At 45.9% G+C, this 25,439-nt stretch overlaps 2 long non-coding RNA genes across 4 annotated transcripts; both read left to right on the top strand.

The window, feature by feature from the left end:
- The first annotated feature begins 13,663 nt into the window (after window positions 1-13,663).
- On the top strand, window positions 13,664-14,778 carry LOC146990262 (uncharacterized). Of its 2 annotated transcripts, none has more exons than XR_015035651.1 (3): window positions 13,664-13,964; window positions 14,041-14,186; window positions 14,261-14,778. It is a non-coding gene; the product is annotated as an uncharacterized LOC146990262 (long non-coding RNA). The 2 variants fall into 2 exon arrangements; XR_015035652.1 differs by having other exon boundaries at window positions 13,664-14,186; window positions 14,261-14,345; window positions 14,439-14,551.
- Window positions 14,779-17,299: 2,521 nt separating this feature from the next.
- Window positions 17,300-22,338, top strand: LOC146990261 (uncharacterized). 2 transcript variants are annotated; one of them, XR_015035649.1, is made up of 3 exons: window positions 17,300-21,231; window positions 21,308-21,453; window positions 21,528-22,338. It is a non-coding gene; the product is annotated as an uncharacterized LOC146990261 (long non-coding RNA). The 2 variants fall into 2 exon arrangements; XR_015035650.1 differs by having other exon boundaries at window positions 17,300-21,453; window positions 21,528-21,612; window positions 21,706-21,818.
- The last annotated feature ends 3,101 nt before the right edge of the window (window positions 22,339-25,439 follow it).

Here is a 25,439-nt window from a genome sequence, read left to right as displayed (position 1 = left end):
AAGCAAACAAGAACAACTAAAAGAAAATGTACTCAGCAAAGGACACTGTTGTGCTGTTGGATACAAAACCCTCATATTGTTACATTTGGGGAGGAGAAAAAAAAAGCGTGACAAAAAGAAGAGAAACTGCAGATAGATGATAGCTAAAGAAAAAAGAATGCAGAACTCTCATTTTCTGTATTGCAGTTTTCATTCAGTACAAAATTCTCCCTCAGATTCCTTAAAATGCAGGTCTGTAAAATAAAAAAAATATGTCCATAACAAACATATTCAATCATCAAATCCTATCGAAATCCTCACTAAAAATGACTAATTGTCACACTCATAATCTGCTTGGTCTATCAGATAATGGTTGGTAATGGTTCAGAACAAAGTTTTTCACACTAAATGAAAAAGAAGTAATCCAAAAGGGCTTATTATCACTAAAATATGAATAATTAAGCAGGCCTAAATGAAACTGCAAGCTTAAAGACATCAAATGCGTCTTGACGGTTGTTGTATAAGAGAAATCTAGATGGACATGAGGTTATTTTCTCTTCATCCCTTTAACACTCAAACAGACACAGTGAACATTTGCTCCAGAGACATCATGAAAAGAGTGATACAGCTTTTTATTTCATTTTTAAAAAATTTTCATATAGGGAGAGCTGCACCAACAGAGTCGAATGTCTCCGGGGCAGAGGTGTGTGCCCGCTAAATGGGACAAGAGAGAAAAATCCCCAAATTTCCTCAGTGAATGGCAGAGTAATTAATCTCCAGCAGGGGTTTGCCCTCCTCTCTGACATATGAGTGACATGCAGGTTCTGCGTGTGTATGTGTGCGAGGTGTTTCATTGCCTCTCCCCCGGGCCTGCTCCATCATGGTCTCTTCTTCTTTTGATGTTCTCCCTTTCTTTTTTCTTTCCTCTCCTCTTCCTCTTTTCTCTCAGCCGCCCGCTGCGCTCACTGTTCTTTTGTACTTCTATACTTTTTTGGTCTTTTCCACTGTAAAATGGATCATACAGCGAATGTGTGCATGCCAAGTAAGAGCTGAAAGTAAGATGATATGTGCAGGTGAAGTATGGTACATACAGTGCTCAGGGGCCTATGTGATTTCTTTTGAAGTGAACTGTTGCTTTTTTAGTGGACAAGTCAAAGTAGGTTAAAGCTGCTATAATCATTATTTTATTAAATCATTTATTTTGAGGTCTGAACTTCTTGTCTGACTGGTTGATCTGAACAATCTAATAAAAATGTAGCAGATTTCAGGGTAACATTCAGAGAAGCCAAATCCTGTAATGTTAGGCTACTGTAGGTGGTGGGCCCAGGTGGGCGGGGCTTGGGGCACAGCTGACAGGGTTTTACTGTTTCATTCTGACATCACTAAGTCCTGACATATTTTCGGAATACATGTTGTGTGCATTTCTCTTTGAAATTAGTCCTTTGATATTTTCACAGCATGATGGAACTTAAATCTGCTTTATAACCAAAAAAGGGTATGCACGTTTACCTTAATACACATGGAACCGTTCATTCTGATTGGAGCAGGATTTAGGGAAGAGAGAAGTCTTCCAACAAACACACATCCAAGACTGTAAATTCTAAAGACTAAAGCAACTTTTCTTCAGCGAACAAATCAAGACCAAATCAAGCACTGATGTATCACCTGGAGTGAGAGTGGAAAACCAGTGGATTTCTAAAACCTTTAAATGTAACCACTGATGTGTCTGCATCTATCATCTGTAAATACTGGAACGTTTTATTTCCCATAATTGTGCTTCTTTAAATAAAATCTTGCTGGTGAGGTACAGCGACGGGCCTACAGGCCCCGTAACTCGAGAAGCAGCTATTTGTGCGTAACTAAGTGTGTGTTAGTGCTGCAGAGGAGGAACGGAGGGAAGCCTGCCACATTAATGACAACCACACTTATGTAAAGCTCCACACGGTATTTATAGAGTCAGCTGGGCTTCAGAGGGCCATGGTTGGAAAGTCCACGAACCACCAGTCATGGCACATACACATGCATGCACACACACACACACACACACACACACACACACACACACACACACACACACAAAGTATAATGAAATGAAGCCATCTAAGACAAACAAATGTGTCAAATAGCTTCTAACTATCTATGTGATCTAAAATATTCAATAAAGGAATCTTCTCTTATATGATCTAGCAGCTTCTTTACATGTTTCATATTGTCATAATGTATAAAGAGAGAATTCCATGTCTTTTTAAATAGGTCTAAGTTCAATATTACTACTCTGACTTTGTGATGTAACAAAAAAAAAGAGAAAACAGGAGGATCCACAATCCAGTCTTACAGGACTAGGTTTCTCTGTATTTGCCTGTTAGTAGCCTACAACACAGAGGTACAGCTAAGTCCATGTCATGTTCGTTTTTAGTGTATGTGGGCCGGTGCTTAACAGGAGAGTCAGCCCTGCTGGGTGCCTGTGACCTGGTAGTGACCTCACAATGACTTCAGACTTTCTCTGCCATATTTACCAGAGCTACATCTGTGTTTACCGAGCTGCCAGGGAAACTGCACATACACAAATATACACAACATCGGGCGCTGACACATCTGTATCTGTACACACTTCGGAGGATATGGAAATAAATGTGTACAATTCTTTTCTTAAGATGGAAGGAAAGTAAAACAGTTTAAAACCACCTGCACCTCCTCTCTCCTCCCATCATACATTCCACAGTTTTCCCTTTTCTCTCCTCTCCGTCTTGATATATCAGGCTGACAGCGAGTGGTGCTGGAGTTTGGAGTAGTTATGGCCTCAGTGACAAAATGTGTCATCAGTGTTGCACTGCAAGTGTTTGACAGCTGACGCCGGAGTTTTTAATTTTGACTTGTCATTAGTGCGTCCTCACATGACTATTTATTTTAAAGAGGGTTGTGTAGACGTGCTGCAGGATTAACGTCAATACGCTGTCAGCTTTTCCAAGGTGAGCAATGGATTAATGCTCTTCAATTTTTTCGACTCAGTTGCTGAAGAACACAACGCTTCATTAAGGGTTAGCATAATGCTATATAGTTTGAAGCAACATTTTGCAATGTGCAAATGACAACAGGAATATTAATTCAACCTCATTTAATGAGAATAGAAAAAAGTTATAAATCCCACTGTACACTGTATTTTCGCTCCATATAATTTAAGTTAGTCCAGTCAATTGCTCTCACACCCAACAGAATTAATCGCCTGGTTTTCATCTCTAAATTTTACACTTATCAATAAACTATTCATTGTAATGCCTGGCCAACAAAAAGTAAATTATGTAAATAACACATGAGAAATTGTTTTCTACTGTTTTTGTTTTGCTCACTGCAGGCAGTGACTCGAAAAACCCAGCCAGTTGTGATTCAGACTGCATGTTGGAGCTACCATTGGCCTGCTGGACATTACGTAAACACATGTAAACTAACCTCTGTAACCAGTGAGTGAACATCACAAACTGGAGAACTGTCAAGGGACTTTACTGTAACTCCAAGTTGAGTTCGAGCAGTGTTCCCCCAATTCTAGGAGAGAAAGTTACCACAGATTCAAAAGTTTTCAGAAGGGGAAACTTAAAGAGATGTAACTCCCACATCTCCATAGCCCTGATAGGTGGATGATTTTATTTCTGTCAGTCCTGACACCTCCTCAGAGGGATAAAAGATGCTGCCACCGTGGGGGGTCCATGTAATTGGCTCAACCTGACGGGTGATGGACGGTAAGAGATTATGGGGGTGGTGTGCATGTGTGTGTGTGTGTGTGTGTGTCAGGGCGTAGTTTCAGACCCATTCTGGGGAACAAAATTTACCAGAAAAAGTTCAAAACTGCACACCACGCTGCACACAAACTGGAGAGGCATCACTTTGTACCACAATCAGTGACAGGTTTCTTATTTGTCTTTTTCTGTTTGTCTGAGTCTGTGTGTTTGTGTGTGTGTGTGTGTGCGTGTGTGTGTGTTATTGTTTATCTCACAAGCTGTTTGTTTCTGTGTCAGTTCTATCTTTGCTCTAGTCTCCCAAGGTTCCTCTGTGTTTAGGCCTCTCTCAACAGTGTTTGCAACAGTGTGGTTTTGCACTAAAATTAATGAATAGATGAAAACTGCAGGAAAAAAAAGACGCACAATTGTCATTTTAGCAAAGAAAAACACTATTATTTCAGCTGTGTTTCAACAGTCAGTTTTGTATGAGGGGGGATTTCATAGGTTTGTGTTGTTTACACTGTGTATCACCATCATGGTCCGGATGCTTTAGCAATTGCCAGAGATCAGATGTGGAGGCTGCAAGAGCTCTGTTAGTTGGCTCCTGCCACTTGTGTGTTTTCCTACAGGTTTCTGATGTTGGTACAGATTGAGAGTGAAGACAGTTGAAGAAAGCCTCAGAAATCCCTGACTCTTGTGCAGATCCAGAGCTCACTGTGCTCACTGCCGTCTACACCCATCTAACAGGCTGTAAAATGGTGCTGAGCACTGTGAGTCTTAGTTTACTGATGGAAGGAGGGCACGTACGACAAATACGACAATCCATAAGGTTCAAGGAGTATCCTTGCGTGGTGTGCTGCTCTCTGTATCCAGTAGCCTATGTGCTCTATTTTCTGTCCATAAAATCAAATCTGCACACTAGTTTAAATAAGTAATTATGTATACTGTACAATCTGAGCTTCCAGAAAAAAACTGTGCAGATAAGATTTTCAATAATAAGTGTTTTGGCCACTTTGGGGCAGTAGAAACAAAATGTAAATGCTACACTAACACGTAATGACCTAAATAAAGTTCAGATTGCGAAGTTGTTCGCGAACTGGCAACATTAACTGTTATTTCCATGTCTTCATGGCCTTATACAGCTAGTTGCTAACTGGTGTTTGCTGTTGAGAAGGTACAGTAGTGTTCAGTAAGGAGTTTTATTTTTTTCCCCCTTAAAGCTCCTGCTTTCTGTTCTTAAAAAAAAAAAAACACGAATGAATGTATGAACAGGGTCAGCAAAGTTACCATCACAAGAATAAAAAAAGACACTAAAAAATACATGAGGCTCACATACAGTTGATCCATTATTACTACAAAAATATTGATCAGAGCAGCTTTAACTTTTCACTTTTAGTGTTTTAAGCCCCAGAGAAGCAAAAAATCACTTCCCTGTCTCCGTAGATTGAACGCGATTGTTGCCGAGATGAATAAATATGACAAAACAAACACAACAATACAGTCACTATACACAATCAACCATGACAATATTGCACTGAGTCTGGAAGACATGTAACACGCTCAGCCATTTAACAGAGACACTCGAGCTGCATAAAGAGTAATGCTACACCAAGGTAACCGGGTTTCACAGTTCACCGCTGACAACTTAGACTCCACCAAAGCCCTGAAAGCACATTTCTTGGCATCAGGACATGCACATAGTAATACGGAGACTGGGAAAAAATCTGTCCACCTGAGCCTCATTTCTGTCCACCAGAGAGTGAATAACCCTCGTTTCAGACTTGCATCCATCCATAATCGTGTTGAGCAGAGTCCGAGATGTGTCCACGAGCTTTTTCCACATATTAAGTCTGTTTTTGCAGCTGGGATATCCATTCATACCTCTACACGCTTTTAACAATTTACAGTTTGTAGCATGAGCGAAGAGAATCTATCAGCAGCTGATATGTGTGTATGTGTGTGTGCAAAACGGTTTATGGTAAAGCTCAAGGTCTTTTGAAGCTTTCTGACTTGCTGAGTCCATGTGGTTCCGCACTGAAAACTGATACATGTTGACTGACATCAGAAATCGGTGGAAGCGCAGCGTGGTGTCCGACACCTTGAGGAGGATTTTAAGCGAAGCTAGCGCATTAGTACCAAGGACACTCTGATACTGAGCCAAAACAAAGAGTGTTTTCTTTAAAACTAGCACACACCTAAGCACAATGGCAGCCATGAAATAAAAGCTGCGGCCCCATGTGACCCACAAGGACGAACCAACAAAGGAAATAAAAATCACCAAAGGTGTTTTGACAGTCTCTTTTCACCACCTCTCTTTTCTGTCTCTGGCTTACTTCTCCTCTCTGTTTTGTGGCTGTTGTCTCTTTCTCTTGTGTACTCTGTGCGCCTCTCAGCTCAGCGGGCGCCGGGCTGCAGTGGCAGCGCGCGCTGCAGGACGAAGATGGGTAGTTTTGTCCTGGAGCCTGACACCTGGGAGGCAGATTTAAGCTGCTGGAAGTTCAAACACTCAGACAGACATGACGCCCCCTGAGTCACTGGGACAAACACAAAGACTCTGCAAAGACAAACTTCTCTCAGCTTCTTTCTCCCTGCTGAGTTTCAAGGCCAGAGACGTCTCTGTGGTCCAACCTGTTCTATTATCATTCCTCTGCTCACCTCCCTCTTTTATTCCATCCTCCACTTTCTTTTAAGATACACCTGATGTTGCTGTTGCAAAATCCAAATGAAAAAAATGAGCACATTGCAATTTAACTTGTTTCTTAACACATTGAATCTGAACAGTAAAAAAAAAAATCTGCTGCTTTGTAAGTTAAAGCATATGGAATGCCTTCTGCCAACGTTAACTAAACAAGTAAACAAATAAAATCTATGGAATAAATATATTTTGTAAAAAAAAGAAAATGCAGATTTAGTAAGTAAATGTAAATATAAATCTATAGGCTACATTCAACTTTTTTTTAAATTTCAGATCAGTTCTATTTTTTAATTTTCTTTTTTTATTCCAAATACCACATTTGTTTTCTAGCTCTTATTCATTTCCAATGTGCATGTGTTGTTTATTTTCAAAGATAACACAGATCCTTTACAATCAGTAGCTTTGGCGGGCATCCATCTATCACTGTCAGTGAGCTACAGCCTCCTCCTCACACACACACAAACATACACAAACTGCACAGAGGTACAGCAACAATTAAAGTGTGCCAGTTCACAGCTTCTTACTCGGTTGACTGTTCCAGACTGTCCTAAAAAAAACCCTATTCCATATTTTGTTTTTCATTTTATCAGTCATTCCTAAGACGTTTTATTCATCAATATGCAAAAGGAACAGACAGGAGAAGCAGCTTCAAAGATCATCCATAAATCTTTACTTTGAACCAGTTGTACAAACCTCTAGTGGAGATGTCATCTACAACAGCTGTATCTAACACACTGCAATTGCATTGTTAAAAATCACAAAATTCATTTGTTTTCGGTCCTAATAATTGAATATTATGATTAAGTGATTTACTTGGAGACTGGTTAAGAACCTATTTGTGTCACTGCATTATTCTCTGCCTTAGACTCCAGTCTAGAGATACTGTGCATACCTGGATTATAGCAAATAAGATGCAGCACACCTAGAACCATGGCCTTGTGGCTGTCTGGCTCTGAAACTCAGTGTCAGGTAAAATTCCTGGTCAGTGTGACCTTGATTTTGATCCTTGGTCACCAAACTTCTATCAATTTTTCTTTGAATCCAAGTGGACCAAATTTTAGGAAATACCTTCAAGGCTTTTGTGGAAACTGTTGGGTTTCTCTATGGTTCCATCCTAAAGAGCCTTATGTGTTTTAGACTGTGACACTAAATTCAATTTAATTAAATGAAACTTCTTAGAATTGGTTTGGATTTATTACAGGCTGATCCAGTATCCTGAACCCTCTCATTTCTTAGGTTTTCAATTTTCCAACATTTTGGAGCTCCCCTCTGGATACCCACCCACAGTGGCCCACATCACCCTCCACCACCCACACCATGCACTGCCATCATGCTGTGAGGACAAAGGTGTTGGTCCCCATCAGAGTGGTCCAGACTGTTCCCGAGCATCTGAGTAATTCATCAACCAGCACAACAACAGACCGCTGATTAGATCTCACTCGGTCTTTGTGTGTGTGTGTGTGTGTGTGTGTGTGTGTGTGTGTGTGTGTGCCATGACTCAGTGTACAGTGTGGAACAGGCAGACTGCCAACCAAATCTTTATTTTCTTCTCTGCAGACACAATCCTCCAAAGTCAGGGGGATTGGCAGGGTGTTAGAGAGAGAAATGAAGCAGTCACTCCAAATCTCTGATTCTACAGTTGTTGCGTAGTTGGTTGGAAACAAGGTGTTGTGAAAACAATTCACACTGCATTGCTTTTATGAAGTAATAAGTTACCTATTAAGTTTTCTTAAGGAAATCTGTTAACAAAAGACAAGTCTGTCTTCCTTATGGGAAGATAACACTGTTCTCTTTTCTTCCTGTAAGAGCACAACAACTTGATATAGACAAAGCCACAGATGAGTAAGTCTGACTCATATGCTGTGCAGCAATAATAACTCCTACAGGTACATATCGATCATTTTAAGTTGTTCTTATAAAACATGTTGAACAATAAGAAAGAAATCAAAATGAATGGAGCTGTAGCAAACGCCTGTGGGATCTAATCATAGTATCAAATCTAATGCCCCTCTGCTGTCTAAGATCATTTTTGTGTGTCTTTTGATTTTATCAGTTATTATTTCCTTGTTTTGTCTCATTGCCGATAATTCCACCTCCTGCCCTTATGTGTTTGCCGCCTGTGTGACTATCTGCCTCCGTTTCACCCGCTTTCAGTGATCTCTCCCTGCTTGTGTATTTAGTCTCCCTTCCCTCTGTGCCGGCTGGTCTCAGTACACTGTGTCTACTGTTCAAGACACTCGCTCTTCTTGTATTCCTTGTGGTAACGACCTCATTTCTTTGCACCCTACTTGAGCATCTTTGATACCGCTCTCCGATCCTTTTGGACTGAGTTCTGTGAACCTAAACCTGATTGGTTAATTGATCATTTGTGATCGCTGTCAGATTTTTGAGCCTGGACCCCAGTTAAACACCCAGTACAACCTAAGTAAACAAATACACTTTACTGTAATTGCCATGAGTCTAGAGGAAAGGTGAGAGACGGGAAAGTTATTGGTGATCAGACCCCACTGTGATGTCATCATGTGTGAAAGGAGGGCAAGCTGGTGTTAAAGGGAGGGTACTGGAGAGCTCGTGACATGAGCTGACAGCTGACAGCAGAGGAAAGGAGCATGACTTTTATGGTACGACAACGTGATAAGCTGATTAATATTTTTGACAAAGTCTGGCTGGTTACTTAAAGCAGAAGTAAGCGGAATATTTGCGTTAATATAAGTCTTAAATAGTTGTATCTTCCGACGACAATCGCTTACATAGAGTGTTTGGTCCGAAACACTGGTCTGTCAGTCACTCTGCTCTGCTGTAAGCCGAGGAGAAAACTTTCCTTGTATCCTACAACCTTTATCCAATGAGGAGAGAGAACGGCATGTAGGGCTGTGTGTGCAGCCAAGGGATGCGCGTGAATGTGGTGGCATAGGGACGAGGACCAATAGATCCACGACGAGGGCGGGGACTGCTAACTCCATCGGCTGACAAGAAGTTAGCCAAAACGACCGGATCGCTTACTTCTGCTTTAATGTCTGAAGTCACCTGATTACAAGAGGTGGGGTACGGGAGAAATTTGTGAAAGAATGAGATGTAAAGAAAGTTTCCCAGACGGAGCTCACACTGAAAGTTTTTTTTAGAATCTTGGTTGAATTATAACAACCTGCCAATCAAGAGGCTGAATGTAGTAGGTCATAAACAGAGGTCACAAATAGATGTAAGTTTCCAAAAACTGCACTTAATAACGGGATGTTAGCAACACATACAGTAGGCTACAGCTGATGTTTTTAGAAGCATTATACTAACAATGTCGTAGCTGAGAAACTAAATATCATCTCATATAAGAAATAAATCAAATGCATTGATGAGTTTATGACAATCTTTAAGGCAATGCTTTTAAATATGACACCTATTCCTCTGGGTGTGAGATCATTACCAGGAACTAGAGCATGAATGATTAAAAACAACAAAACTCCCTCAACATAATTATAAAATGAAACAAGAACTCATGAAAAAGTTTAAATGATGGATTTCCTTTTTACAGTTCTTCACTCTGACTAATGTTTCTCTCTGTGTGTGTGTGTGTGTGTGTGTGTGTGTATGTGTGTGTGCCCTGTTCTGATTACACTTCAGCCGTTGCGTGCCGGACAGTTGTAATTGCATTCTTCATCATGTATCAGTGAAGGTGGGCCCCCCAAGCGCAATTTGTCCCTAATGGCCTCCCCACTCCCCACCCCCCACCCCTCCTTTTTGCCGTCATTCCCATGATGCTCGTCGTCTTTAGTCCCCGTCGTGCTCCTCTGTCTGTGACCATCCAGCTCCTCATTGTGATCTTCTCGCAGCAGATGGGGGCTCCTTTCAGCGACATCAGCTGGGGCCTTTAGCCCACCAAGACATTAGTCATGCCTCTGGGCTACCGGGGACACAAGAAGGCTAATTGGAAACAGATCACACACACTCACACTTGTGATCACATTTACACGTGCAATCACGCACACAGAGAGGGCGAACCCACATACAGGCCACTACACACACACACACACACATACGATATCAGACATGTAATTACTCAGACCCTCACAGTAATACACTCTCACAATGCGTCACACACACTTGCACTCTCTGTCTTTCAGAGGCCCCTCCGTCTCCCCAAAGGAAGCACCTCAGGGTGAGGGGAAGGGGGTCAGTTTATTGTTTCTTATGAAGAGCATGTGAAACAAATGAGGGACTCCACAGACGGGTAATGAGAGAGGGATAGAGGGATAAAGGGACAGACAGAAAGAGAATCCTCCACCTCCATTAATGTGGCTTTTCCTCTCTGTGTATAAGGGACAGCTCCGTCCCGACCACATTGTGCAAAGTCAGCCCAGCGTGAACCCTTAATGGCTAATAGCAGAGCACACACAATCCCCGATCTGGCTGCACGTCAAACTCTGCAGCTCCCACAATCAACTAACTGCCTCTTAATTAGCTCATCAAGCCATGACAGGTGGTTACACTTTAGCCATGCGAAATTAGAGGTTGTGTCCAGGCATGTCTATAACTGAGAAAATCTGAGTCACGGTTGTTATTGTGCACCAGGTGCAATTTTCAAGTGGTTAACAATTCACCTCCGTGTATTTGCTGTGTTTTTCTTTCTCTTCCCGGTAGCAGAGATTTATGAAGTCGGTTTGATATCATCTGGAACCCCCAAAGTCATCCTACATTGAGGAGCACATTTGAAAAAGACTGATGGCACCTAGATTAGCCACAGCTGCTTAGAGTGGTGGAATAATTGTACAGCCTATGCTAACATAACAAATAAGAACACCAACTAACAAGTGAGTGGCTTCATGCACACTGGTTTTATTGGATACCATAAGTACCATATGTTTCTATCGTTTCAGAGTGCAACATGAACACAGCATAATGATTTCTTTTTTTCATTAGTTGGAAGGACAGACCATTTTTATGCAGGTCAAACACTGTCTGCTCTGTCTACTTAGGCAATTGTCAACCAAAGTAACCAACTTTACTGTATTTCTCTGACAGTGGAATTTTAAGGACGTTTGATGAATATCACTACAACATCTGGTTTTAATTATAACAGTATGAAAACTTGACCTGACCCATCATCTGCTACAAGGACATCACCCCAAGCCTCCAGCCTGAATACACAGTCACGACTAAACAAGAGCCATCACTACTCGGAATAGGAACAATCCAGTGATAAGCTCTGGGTAGTAGTGCAGATGGGTTACGTGGAAGCATGAATGAACTTTAAAACAGTCACATACCAAAATGAATCACATTAACTTGAAGCTGGAAACAGTTTCTGTATTTTGGTCGTGTCACATTGCTTGATATCGCCAAGAAACTATTTACTTTAACTCTGGGCTCTGAAGAAAATATCACATAAATATTTCAGCCTGTTTCACACTCATATGACTTGTATTGGGTAATTGCAAAGAGGAAAATATAAATCATTTCTGTTATAGTTCAACAGAAGTCGGGGGCTGGAGCTGGTTTGCATGAACCAAACCTGAGTTAGAGAATGTTACATGTCTTTCCCAGTTACTACGACACTGTGGTCCAAAAAGCAAGTGGTTGGTCAAGCAAACATGCCTTTGAGGCATCTTTTAGTGGCTGTAAGAAGAACTGCACCTTTACCTTATGCTCTCTATGAAAGGTTTGTTTGACGTTGCTGCGCTACGTATTATCAGCAGCACGTGTGCTGACGAAGACCAGTACAGTAGGTGGGCACATATTACACCAGTTTTAAAATCGCTGCATTGGCTCCCTGTGTGTTTTACGGGGTGTTCCCACCAAACGCGATGACGCTTCATCGCGCGTCGAGTAAAGTCAATGCAAACACGCGATTAGAAGCGTCATCGCGCCGGGCGATGCGATGGACGCGATAGCGCGGCGCGATGGACGCGTTGGCCGCGAAAAATCGCCTCCATCGCGTCGCCCGGCGCGATGACACTTCATCGCTCGAGTTCAAATAATTGAACTTTTGCGGCGAATTCGCGTGAAGACGCGCCGCGACAGCCAATCAGCTTTGAGATCGTCACCGACGTGCTGACGTACGGACGTACTGGTGTTCCCTTGGCAGTTTAGTCAGAGCGAGTCTATTGACAATATTAGAAGTTTTCTGGTTTAGTTTAGTTTATTATTCAGATCCCCATTAGCTGCTGCAAAGCCACAGCTCTTCACTGTTGCTTTTCCGGTGCTGTTACAAACGTTTCTGATTTGGAGATTCGGACCTGAAAGCCCGTTATCACTGCTGTTTTCAACCAGCGGGCGCTGCGAGCCGGCCGCCCCGTCCCAAAGCACTCAACAGGCGGTCAGTCACACAGTAGTTCACGGAGCCGTCTCCTCCTCCTCCTGCAGCCAGAGACCCACACCGCTGTTCCTGTCCCATCTACAGGGACAGGAACAGTGCAGCGACGGTGGTTATCGTCGCGCGACGCGATGCCGTGACGAGGCGTTTTTTGCATATTGAACCAGCGTCAAAACTGGAGCGTCTAGCGCAACGCGATTTCATTTGACGCGCGATCCAATCGCGTTCATCGCGTTTGGTGGGAACACCCCGTTAGGATCGATTTTAAGGTCCTTTTAATGTTTTTTAAATGTCTTAGGGGTCTTGGACCTTCTTATCTTTCAGAATTGCTTTTCCATACGAACCCTCGCGGACCCTGAGATCCTCTGACACTGGCCTTTTAAAGCAGATATCAGTGGAATGTTTTTGTTAATATAAGTCCTAAATAGTCCTATTTTCCGTCAGCAATCACTTACATGAAGTATTTCAGCCTAAACACGAGTCTCTCCGTCACTCTGCTCTGCTGTAACCCGAGGAGAAAATTTTCCTTGTGGGATACAAGTGTTATCCAATGAGGGGAGAGAACGGCATGAAGGGCTGTGTGTGCAGCCAAGGGATGCGCGTGAATGTGGTGACGTAGCACGAGGACCAATTGATGCCTGACAAGGGCGGGGGCTGCTAACTCATGGGGCTCTAGTTTCGTCGACCAGGTGAAGTCTGTGATCAGCGCAGCTTCGCCACGCCAACGGGGCGTGGACCAGGTCCATTTCGCAAGATTGGTGGGCCGCGCAGTCAGACTTAGACCGGCGCAACCCCTCCCCTCGTCCCTCCCACCGGCGCAAACGGCAAAGAGGGAGGAGAGAGGGCGGGAGGGAGACAGGAGGAGGAGAGAAAGGCGTGGAGTGAGTTTGACACAGCCGAGTCAGATCTTCACCAATCAAAGGAGCTCCTCTCCTCACCTTGATGTGGCAGAGTGGCCCACTCATTGTTTGTTTTTATATTTTGGGTGTAGTGCTTTAGGGTGGAATTCCACTTTCATTTTGGGTGTAGTGCTTTAGGGTGGAATTCCACTTTCTTTTCCTGCCCACTGTGTCACCGTCTGGGATCAATCTCCCCCTTGATTAAGGGGCGGCGCACCGAAAATTATATGTGACGAGGCTCACCTGGTCCAGGTGCGTGTCCTCCTGCCTCGTCTCAGTAGCGTCGTCAGTGCAGCTTCGTCTGGCGTGACGGCGGCAGTGTTTGTGTGGCGGTGAGGTGCAACAGGCTAATCCAATACTTTTCATGTTCTCCGGTAAGTTTTCCTACCAGTAGTTTATTGCTCTGCATCTGTGGCTTGGCATGGTGTTTATTGCACTCTCTGCTTGTAGCAGAGTCGGCTGGTCGTCTGGCTGGAGCGTGAGGAAGGAGTTTGGTCCTGGGGGCTTTTGTGTGTGTGCGTGAGTGTGGCGGTTCACACGGCCACACAGTGTCTGCTCCTTTTGCTGCTGGTTGTGCCTCCGCTCTACGTTGTCAGGTAGGTCTCTCGATCTCATTGTACTGCGCATCGGTGTTATGTAGCAACATGGCTGACTATCCTTGGCTTTGCAGCAGTGTGGCCCGACTACGTCGGAAGTGGGAGTGTGGTCTGGAAGCGGGCGCGTATGCTTTGCGTGCGTGGTGGTCAATTTCTACGGTAGGCTGTCTCATTGTTTTGTGCTTTAATGTAATGTGCCTTCTCTAGCTGTTCTTAAATATGACTTTGCCGCCTCTGACCTGTTGTCTACAGCGAAGCTGCCGTGTTGTAGTGCACCTCCCCCTGTGCCGGAGCCCTGAAGCATCCACGTCCCTAACGAAGCGGGCCTCTACACTGCCAGGGTCCCTACTGCTGTTCTGTCTGAGTTTCTTTTGTTTCTTTTCTTTACAAGCTCTTATTAGTTTAGTATTTAATAATTTTTATTTTGGTTATTTGTTTTGGGTATGAGTGTGAGGTGCAGGCCTTTTGCCTAGCACCTGAACCCTGTTAAAGCTGCAACTGCGCTGTGCCCCTGGGCGTAGTTAGTTTGGTATTTTGTTTCTTTTTTTTTGTTTTGCTTATATATTCAGAGGGTTCGAGAGTGTGAGTGTGTGTGTGTGATAAAAAGAAAATATTTTGGTGTATGTATTTGGGCCTAGTAATTGAAGCCTTTAACCGTTGTCTCTTCTCTCTTGGGCAGGAGCTGCTGGTGCCACAGAGGCAGGAGACTGACTGATCCCGGTGGTGGCGGTCCCCTTCACTCCCCTGTACAGTAGTGCACTTTGGTGTGACCAGTGTGTGTGTGTGTTTTTCATGTGTGGTGTTAACATAAGGGCCCCTTTCCTCCCCCCTTATCAGCAGTCCTCCATGCCAGTGAGCCCTCAGCCCTGCACCTAGCACTTTAATTGACACGTAATATGCTTCAAGTGGCCCTGGTTAACTCGTGCAATATTCCTGATTGATTTTATAGCAATTCGAATTGTATATTTTTTAAAAGAACATTGTCAATAAACTGCAATCTTTTCTGGAATCACGTCTGCACGCTGTGTCTCTTAAACCTGTGTGTCCTTTGGGGTAATAGAAATTAGTATCTTACCTAAATTTCCTGGGGGCGAAATTCCCCCAGGTGGCGTTGTTGGGTTCAGTAAGGAAGTAAACTTAATTTCTCCTTGTAGCATTGCCACAACTTGGCGTTGTTGGCAGGATGACACTTTGAAGTCAGACGTGTATTCCTTTTTGTTTTCTTTTTCTCACCTTACTTTCATTATTTGGGTTTTGTTTCCTTTAAAAAAAAAAAAAGGAAAAAAAGAGCTTGTGTTTTTGTTTTGTGTGTAATTAGTCAGACAGAACAGCAGTGGGTTAACCCAGCCCTAAACACCATCTTCTAAATTTATCTAGCAGGTTTTCTGCAGCTCCACCTCTGGTACCATGGAGGAGGAACTGCAACAGCTCAGAGAACAGGTCATGCAGCTGAAGGCAGACAATGAGCGGCTCTGCCGGGAAAGGGAGGCCTCGCGGGCTGGTTCAAGCGCGGCTGCTCCAGCCCCTCCTGCCCCGGTGAGTACTGCTCCAGGAGCTGATGTCAGTGCTACAGTAACAGAACGATTGGTGGTAGTGCCTCGTGACCGTAGGTGCCCAATCTTTAATGGTAAGACCGGTGTAAGTGTGAATGACTGGGCAGAGGAAGTCCAGGCCTGTATCCGTGCCCGTCGTCTGACGGCTGCTGATCAGGCCCTCTTTATGTTTGATCATCTTGAGGGTGAGGCGAGGGAGGAGATAAAATACCGCACCAGAGCAGAGCAAGCAGACCCAGACCAGATCATTGCTATCCTGAAGGACTTGTATGGTTGCACCCGCTCCTATATAGCTTTGCAGCAAGCCTTTTTCGCCAGGACGCAGCAAGAGGGAGAGACCTTGCAAGAGTTTTCCTTGGCTCTGATGGCCCTTATGGAGCGGGTAAAGCAGCAGGCGCCTGATGGTCTTCTTAACTCTACCGTTCTGCTTCGAGACCACTTTGTGGAGCATGTTCTCGATGGCGCCCTTCGTCGGGAGTTGAAACAGCTGGTCCGGCGTCAGCCTCAGGCCACTTTGATAGAGGTACGTGCGGAAGCTCTCCGCTGGGAAAGGGAGGGATTCCTAGGGGGCGCTAGAGAGCGCAGTCATTCTCTCCCGGCCATGTATGGTCTGCAGTATGGAGTCCAAAGTAGTCCCTGTCCACCTTCGGCCATTCCACAGAACTCCGACCTATGTGAGTTGAAAGAACTTTTAAAGCGACAGCAGGAACAACTTAATCAGCTCACTCAGACTGTGGCCTCTTTGCACACCACTTCCTTGCCACCTCGCCATAATCATGCTGGTCCATTGATCTGTCGTAGATGCCATCAACCAGGCCACTTTGCAAGAGAGTGTCATGGCCGGCAAGCTCCTCCTCAGGCCCGTGCTAGTTCTGCCTTCGGCCGAACCACCCATGAAACCAGACAGGCTCCTTCTGCTCCCCAGTCGGAAAACTGAAACCCACTGAGTTGCAGAGCCACAGCTCAGGTGGGGAGTCGACGGGCTCAAGGGAAGGGACCGTGGGTAAATTAATGTCATCGTGTCCTCATTTGGATCTTTTGATGAGTGGTGTTACGGTCCCATGCTTGCTGGACACTGGGTCCATGGTGTCCACCATAACAGAGAGCTTCTTTTTGGAGCATTTTGCCCCATGGGGTCACAATCGCCTCCAGTCTTGTCATTGGCTCCAACTTCGAGCGGCTAACGGCTTAGCAATCCCGTACATTGGCTATCTTGAGCTGGACGTGTCACTGTGTGGCAAGGTATTTCATGGATGTGGGGTACTGGTGGTACGAGACCCCCCTGGTGCATCGTCTTCTGTCCCTGGGATCTTGGGGATGAATATCATCCAACGATGTTACCAGGAGCTTTTTGGTTCACACGGTGCAGGGTTGTTTAGTCTGCCTGCCGTGAATCAAGCTCCTGATTTAGTTCTTGAGGCCTTACAACAGTGCCACCAATCAACCACTCTCCCGTCAAGGGATCTCTTTGGGACTGTCAAGGTCCGCGGCCCAACGCCAGTGCGTATACCCGGTGGGGTTACGCAGTTTATTGCAAGCACATGTCCTGAACAACCTTCTAGCTCTGTCGTACTTTTTGAACCCCTGGCATCTGGGCTTCCAGCGGGACTCCTTGCTTCCCCCTGCCTTATTCAAGTTGTCCGTGGTACTGCTTACGTCCCTGTAGTCAACGTGGGTACGGCTGACGTCCTCCTCTACCCACGCATCCGTCTGGGTACCCTCAGCCGTGCCCAAGTGGTGAGTTTACCCACTGGGGTTACAGAGGTGAGGTCAACCACAGCTACAGTTTCTTCTTGTACGGCTGAGGTCCCTGTACAGAGTGGAGTAGAGGAAGTAGACTTGTCCGCTTTAGCGCCTGAGCACCAATCCGAGGTGCGATCTCTTCTGCGCAGGTATAGCTCGGTCTTTTCGGCACATGACGGTGACCTTGGTTGTACCAAGCTCATTTCTCACGACATACCAGTGCTTGACAACGTCCCTGTGCGACAGAGATACAGGCGCATTCCCCCCTCGGAGTATGAGGAAGCCAAGGCCCACATTAATCAGCTTTTGGAGGCCAAAGTCATCAGGGAGAGCAGTAGCCCCTACGCCTCCCCAATTGTCTTGGTTAGAAAAAAAGATGGCAGTTTGCGCATGTGTGTGGACTATCGCCTCCTTAACAGTAAGACGAGAAAAGATGCTTTTCCCCTCCCTCGTATAGAGGAGAGTTTGGATGCCCTCTCCGGTGCGTGTTGGTTTTCGACCTTAGATTTGGCCAGCGGGTATAATCAAGTTCCCGTGATGGAGCAGGACAAGCCCAAGACAGCTTTTTGCACACCCTTTGGCCTCTTCGAGTGGAATCGAATGCCATTTGGGCTGTGCAATGCCCCAAGCACGTTCCAACGGCTGATGCAAAGAATGTTTGGGGACCAGCAGTGTCAGTCTCTTCTTTTATATCTCGACGACATTGTTGTGTTTTCTTCTTCCATCACCCAGCATCTGCAACGCTTGGAACTTGTGTTGAATCGTCTACAACATGAAGGCTTAAAGGTCAAACTCGGAAAATGCGCTTTCTTTCAGAAAGAGGTCAGCTATCTTGGGCATATCATTTCAGGGGAAGGTGTTTCCACCGACCCAGCAAAAATTGAGGCGGTTGCCAAGTGGCAACGCCCCCGCCATGCTACAGAGCTGCGTTCATTTTTAGGATTTGCAAGTTATTATAGGCGCTTTGTAGAGGGATTTGCGAAGGTTGCAGCCCCTCTCCATAAGCTGGTAGCTGAAGTAGCTGGGACACAGGGCAAACGACGCCATAAACAAGATCTTGGTCCGTCATGGACACCCCAGTGTGAAGAGAGCTTTGAGGCTTTGAAGACAAAGTTAGTCTCAGCCCCAGTTCTGGCATACGCAGATTTTTCCCGCCCCTTCATTCTGGAGACTGATGCGAGCCATGGTGGCCTAGGAGCCGTCTTGTCCCAAGAGCTTGAGGGGAAGGTTAGGCCAATAGCCTATGCCAGTCGAGGCCTCCGACCAACCGAACGAAACATGACCAACTACAGTTCTATGAAACTGGAATTCCTTGCCCTCAAGTGGGCGATGACAGAAAAGTTTCGTGAATATCTGTTGGGGCACCAATGTATCATCTTCACTGATAATAACCCGTTAAGCCATCTTCAATCTGCTAAACTGGGAGCCACTGAGCATCGGTGGGCTGCGCAACTGGCTGCCTTCAATTTCGAGATCAAATATCGATCAGGCCGGAGCAATGGAAATGCTGACGCACTTTCCCGGCAGTACATCTCAGGTCCCACCGCTGTTGAGCAGGCCCTACCAGGTACAGCCGTTCCAGCTGCACTTCAGCAAGCTGCCCAACCAGTGGCAGTGACCCCAGTAACTCAGTCCGTGATATCTGCCCTTCCATCACATACCCCTTCAGATATTCACTTGCTACAGCAATCCGATCCCCTCCTACAGGAGGTCTTGGTCTTTTGGAAGCAGCAGGTTCAACCGACTTTAAGAGAAAAGCGGAATTTGTCTAAACCAGCTTTGGCACTCTTGCGACAATGGGATCGTTTGGTGGAGAGGGATGGCATCCTTTATCGCAGAGTTTTTCGCTCAGATGGTGGTGAAGAGACTCTCCAGCTGGTCTTGCCAGCTCGATTGAAGCAGGAGACGCTGAGGCTGCTTCATCAAGCACACGGCCACCAGGGTATTGACCGGACGACGGAGCTGGTACGAGAGCGATGTTATTGGCCAGGGATGTGCTCAGACATAAAGCAGTGGGTACAGGAATGTGAGCGTTGTCAGGTCGCAAAAGACTCCGGGCCAGTTGCACACAGCTTTATGGGACATTTGCTGGCCTCCCGGCCAAACCAAATCGTTGCCATTGACTTTACAGTCCTGGAGCCTTCCCACACTGGGTTGGAGAATGTTCTTATAATGACAGATGTATTTAGTAAATACACTGTGGCTGTCCCAACTCGGGACCAGCGTGCACCCACTGTGGCCCAGGTCTTGCTTAATGAATGGTTCTTTAAATTTGGGGTACCTAACCGCATTCACTCCGACCAAGGTCGCAGTTTTGAGAGTACTTTGATTCAACAGCTCTGCTCTCTGTATGGGGTGGAAAAGTCCCGCACCACCCCATACCACCCTGCAGGAAACGGACAGTGTGAGAGGTTCAACCGAACTCTACACAACCTCCTGCGTACCCTACCTGTCTCACGAAAACAGAACTGGGCCTCCTGTCTCCCGCAGGTCCTTTTCTGTTATAACACCACGCCTCACCAGGTCACAGGAGAGTCTCCGTTCTTTCTTATGTTCGGACGTGAACCTGGCCTTCCTGTGGATTTCCTGCTGGGTCGAGTCCAGGACCCTGTACCGGGAAGGGTACAAGATTGGGTGGCTGAACATCAGGTAAGACTTAGGGTAGCTTTTGAGGGGGCACATGATCGGCTGTTGGCAGCGGCTGGTCGTCGCAAGGAGCGGTACGATCAGCGGGTTCGTGATGAGCCTTTGTGTGTGGGGCAGCTTGTCTACATGCGAGACCACAGTGCTAGGGGACGTCATAAAATCCATGACATTTGGAGTCCGGTGGTCTATCAGGTTCTGGAGGTGCCCCGTGGTGAGGGTGCGGTGTACGCCATTGCACCCGTAGATGACCGGGAGAGAGTGAAAAGGGTGCACCGTAACATGCTAAAGGCCCAAGTGGGGCGTGATAAGGTTGTCCCCCCCCCAGTTCCTTCGTCATTGCCAGTGGTGCCAGAGGATAACTTGTCGACTGAGGATGACCTATGGGTGTTGGTCACTGAAACCCCCTTACCATCTGCTGCCGATGCGGTCAGAAACCCGAGGTCCATAGAGTCTGGTGCTGCACCTCCATGGAGGGACCTGCCTGCCTCCGAGACACCTCTGGCGCAGGGACAGTCTGGAATCCCAGTTCCTTCTCCACCCCTGGTTGATCCCGCCAGTATTAGTCAGCCCGTCCTTCGCAGAACAGGTCGAGCCACTGCGGGCCAGCATTCTAACGTCCATCGTCTTCCACGGGCTGTTGGTCATGTTGATGAAGGAACAGTTGACCCAAGGGCAGTGTCTAATGTCCAGTATGTTCCCCACCGGCCATGGTGCTAACTTCAAGTTTGCTTTAGGTTCATCGCCGGGACGGCGATGCAAAAGCTGGGGGTAGATGTGGCAGAGTGGCCCACTCATTGTTTGTTTTTATATTTTGGGTGTAGTGCTTTAGGGTGGAATTCCACTTTCATTTTGGGTGTAGTGCTTTAGGGTGGAATTCCACTTTCTTTTCCTGCCCACTGTGTCACCGTCTGGGATCAATCTCCCCCTTGATTAAGGGGCGGCGCACCGAAAATTATATGTGACGAGGCTCACCTGGTCCAGGTGCGTGTCCTCCTGCCTCGTCTCAGTAGCGTCGTCAGTGCAGCTTCGTCTGGCGTGACGGCGGCAGTGTTTGTGTGGCGGTGAGGTGCAACAGGCTAATCCAATACTTTTCATGTTCTCCGGTAAGTTTTCCTACCAGTAGTTTATTGCTCTGCATCTGTGGCTTGGCATGGTGTTTATTGCACTCTCTGCTTGTAGCAGAGTCGGCTGGTCGTCTGGCTGGAGCGTGAGGAAGGAGTTTGGTCCTGGGGGCTTTTGTGTGTGTGCGTGAGTGTGGCGGTTCACACGGCCACACAGTGTCTGCTCCTTTTGCTGCTGGTTGTGCCTCCGCTCTACGTTGTCAGGTAGGTCTCTCGATCTCATTGTACTGCGCATCGGTGTTATGTAGCAACATGGCTGACTATCCTTGGCTTTGCAGCAGTGTGGCCCGACTACGTCGGAAGTGGGAGTGTGGTCTGGAAGCGGGCGCGTATGCTTTGCGTGCGTGGTGGTCAATTTCTACGGTAGGCTGTCTCATTGTTTTGTGCTTTAATGTAATGTGCCTTCTCTAGCTGTTCTTAAATATGACTTTGCCGCCTCTGACCTGTTGTCTACAGCGAAGCTGCCGTGTTGTAGTGCACCTCCCCCTGTGCCGGAGCCCTGAAGCATCCACGTCCCTAACGAAGCGGGCCTCTACACTGCCAGGGTCCCTACTGCTGTTCTGTCTGAGTTTCTTTTGTTTCTTTTCTTTACAAGCTCTTATTAGTTTAGTATTTAATAATTTTTATTTTGGTTATTTGTTTTGGGTATGAGTGTGAGGTGCAGGCCTTTTGCCTAGCACCTGAACCCTGTTAAAGCTGCAACTGCGCTGTGCCCCTGGGCGTAGTTAGTTTGGTATTTTGTTTCTTTTTTTTTGTTTTGCTTATATATTCAGAGGGTTCGAGAGTGTGAGTGTGTGTGTGTGTGATAAAAAGAAAATATTTTGGTGTATGTATTTGGGCCTAGTAATTGAAGCCTTTAACCGTTGTCTCTTCTCTCTTGGGCAGGAGCTGCTGGTGCCACAGAGGCAGGAGACTGACTGATCCCGGTGGTGGCGGTCCCCTTCACTCCCCTGTACAGTAGTGCACTTTGGTGTGACCAGTGTGTGTGTGTGTTTTTCATGTGTGGTGTTAACATAAGGGCCCCTTTCCTCCCCCCTTATCAGCAGTCCTCCATGCCAGTGAGCCCTCAGCCCTGCACCTAGCACTTTAATTGACACGTAATATGCTTCAAGTGGCCCTGGTTAACTCGTGCAATATTCCTGATTGATTTTATAGCAATTCGAATTGTATATTTTTTAAAAGAACATTGTCAATAAACTGCAATCTTTTCTGGAATCACGTCTGCACGCTGTGTCTCTTAAACCTGTGTGTCCTTTGGGGTAATAGAAATTAGTATCTTACCTAAATTTCCTGGGGGCGAAATTCCCCCAGGTGGCGTTGTTGGGTTCAGTAAGGAAGTAAACTTAATTTCTCCTTGTAGCATTGCCACATTTAACTGCGCGGCGGGTGATGCGCGCTGCAAGTTTGTCATTTTATACTTGGACATGGACGGAGGAAACAGCGACGCCAGAGGCCGAACCTCTCCCAGGAGGAAACAGCTGTTTTGGTCCGGAGGTCCGAGCTCAGAGTGACCAATAATGAGTTTACTAATATACTTAACCAGGATTGATCTGATACACTGAGAACCCCTACCCAATCTAAGAAACAACTAATACACTAATAAAGAAACTCACATTTATTCAAACCCTATGTAAGCAAGATGACAGGTGTACACTAATCACAACATAAACACACACCATGTGGATGAAATCAGCAAGGACGCGCTCTCTCTCTCTCCCTCTCTCTCTCTCTCTCTCTCTGTCCTCCTCTCTCTCTCTCTCTCTGTCCGTCTCTTTTTTTCTCTTTTTTTTCTGTGATAGAGATGCTGAGTATACTGTAGTAGGCTATATACTGACTATCTGATACCGAGGCTGTTGTGGTGGACTAAGAGAGATGATGATTTGTGTTTTGTTTTTCATTACGGCTGCGTGATGCGGTCGCACGTGCTTATGAATTAATAAGTAAATAAATAAATACAGCAATCATCACAAGGGCAGAGTGGTATCTCAACACGGCAGCGACATGCAGTCATCCACCCTCAGTCCTGCTTTTGGGACATCCACAGCTGCTTTTCAGTGCCAGTTCGTCCCTGCTGTGTTAATTCAGGTGGAGTTTCCTTTACGCACCGACAGCCTTTGATCTCTGCTTTGATCTGACGTCAGATGTGACGGGACAATCTATATAGATATAAATTCACGTGTTGATTCCGTTAGTTGCATTAAATAGTGGTTATTGTGGATATTTATTGCATTGAAATGTGTCTGGAACTGTGGAGATCTGCCTGTGAGGTCTTGGTGACGTGTGTGCACTGCAGGTCAGTCAGTCAAACTTCCACTGCACCTGCTGCGCTCCGCCCTGCGCTGAGACTAGACCTGGTTGGAGGTGGCGAGCTTTCAGCGCAACTTCGGCGGGACATTTTCGGACGAAACTTCCACTGCACCAAGCTGAATCTGTGACGCCTCCCCCTGCTGCGCCGCCACGCCTATCTCAGCGCAGCGCGATCTGCCAATCTTCCAATCTGACTTTGCGCTAGGCTGCGCTGGTCGAAACTTGCATTAGACCGGCTGCGCTACCTTGCGCCACCTGCGCTGCGCCAGCAAACTAGGGCCCATGGTGCGTTCAAGGAAACTCGTACTTTGTGTTTTTCCTTCCTGTTAAGTCATACCAGTTCGATCTGGTACGAGTTCACGGGTCGGAAGTTACGAGTGGCCGTTATAGGGAACTTTCACAGACAACAGGACGGTAAAAACACGAGCTACGGGTTACCTGGAACGCTACCAAGTCGTAGTTGTGACTTGAAGCTGTAACTTACGGTTTCAAAAGCCTGCCTTGAACACAGCATTAGCCGAAACAGCCGTGCCGCTGTTATCTGCTTTAATGATCCCTAAAGCCAGAACACGAACATATGGTGAGGCATCTTTTCAGCACTACGGCCCCCGTCTATGGAATAGTCTGCCGGAGGACCTGAGGGCCGCAGAGAATGTTAATATTTTTAAAAGCAGGCTCAAGACCCACCTATTTCATTTAGTTTTTAACTAATGTCTTACTTTTATAGTCAAATTATATTTTAGCCAATTTTTATCCTCATTTTCATTTTTATTTTCTTTTATGAGTTAATTTTTAGCTATTTTTATTAGTAGTATTTTATTTTGGGGGTGGGGTGGGGTGGGGGCGGCTTTTAAAATGTAAAGCACTTTGTGCTCTTTTTTATGTACTGTATGAAAAGTGCTCTATAAATAAAGTTTGTTATTATTATTATTATTATTATTATTATTATTATCATATAGCATGCAATCAATAAATCAGTCAGGGACTCAAACGTTGAACCTTGAAATACATAAGTGAGAGAGCATGCATGTACCTATATACACCCTAACCCATGTTTTATGGGTATAGTTGGAGTGAATAGAAAGGCCAAACAGAGGATGTGTATGAAGTGCAGTGCTTTACAGGCATACGTGTCACTGGATGGGAGGTTAAGGCTGGCTGGTTTGAGTCAAGGTGACTTCCAAAATCTGCCTCTACATTTTTCATTTGCTGGCAGATGACGAAGAAAAACAGCAGAGGATGTCATTCAGATTCCGCCAATTAAATGATGCCCCGGAGCATACCTCGCTATAACGCAGCTAATTTGTGTTTTGAGGGGGTAGCGGTTTGGCGGCGCTGGTGGAAGTGGGTGGGCGGCTACTTGTACCTGGCCGACTCAGCAGCAGAGCGGGGACAGCTGTGATGGACAGCGGCTGATTAGGGTAAGTCCAGGTTGGGTTTTTGCGCTGATGCCCCCAGGCTTTGTCAGAGAGGAAAACATCTCAGCCTATAGTGCAAACACGCCCCCCCATTACTTATTTATTCACAGTCTCTGGGTGATGTGTTGACAGCTGAGGGCTACGCGGTGAACAGGATAGTGTTGTCTGGAGCTGATTCAGTGACGAACTGCTCCTCGGTCCGCTGGGCTTACCTCTCACGCTGAAAATTGGGCAATGAATGACATTAAGGGGAGAAGAAGAAGGAGAAGAAGAGGGGGGCTCAGACACACATACATAATAAAGCAGAGCTGAGGGCTGGACAGGTGTCATATCATCACATGGCCATGAGCTGAAATCTGTCCTGAGGCTGTGAATACTTCCCTCCACTATGATCACTGATACATTTGGTAACACATGGATATCTACATTCTCTGCTTTGCAAATATGTATGAGACCTTGGTATGT

This window comes from Trachurus japonicus, chromosome 3 (assembly GCF_045865225.1).
Source record: "Trachurus japonicus isolate A0001 chromosome 3, Traja_1.0".
In the NCBI taxonomy this organism is placed as follows: domain Eukaryota; kingdom Metazoa; phylum Chordata; class Actinopteri; order Carangiformes; family Carangidae; genus Trachurus; species Trachurus japonicus.
This window is presented reverse-complemented; position numbering and strand designations above follow the sequence as displayed.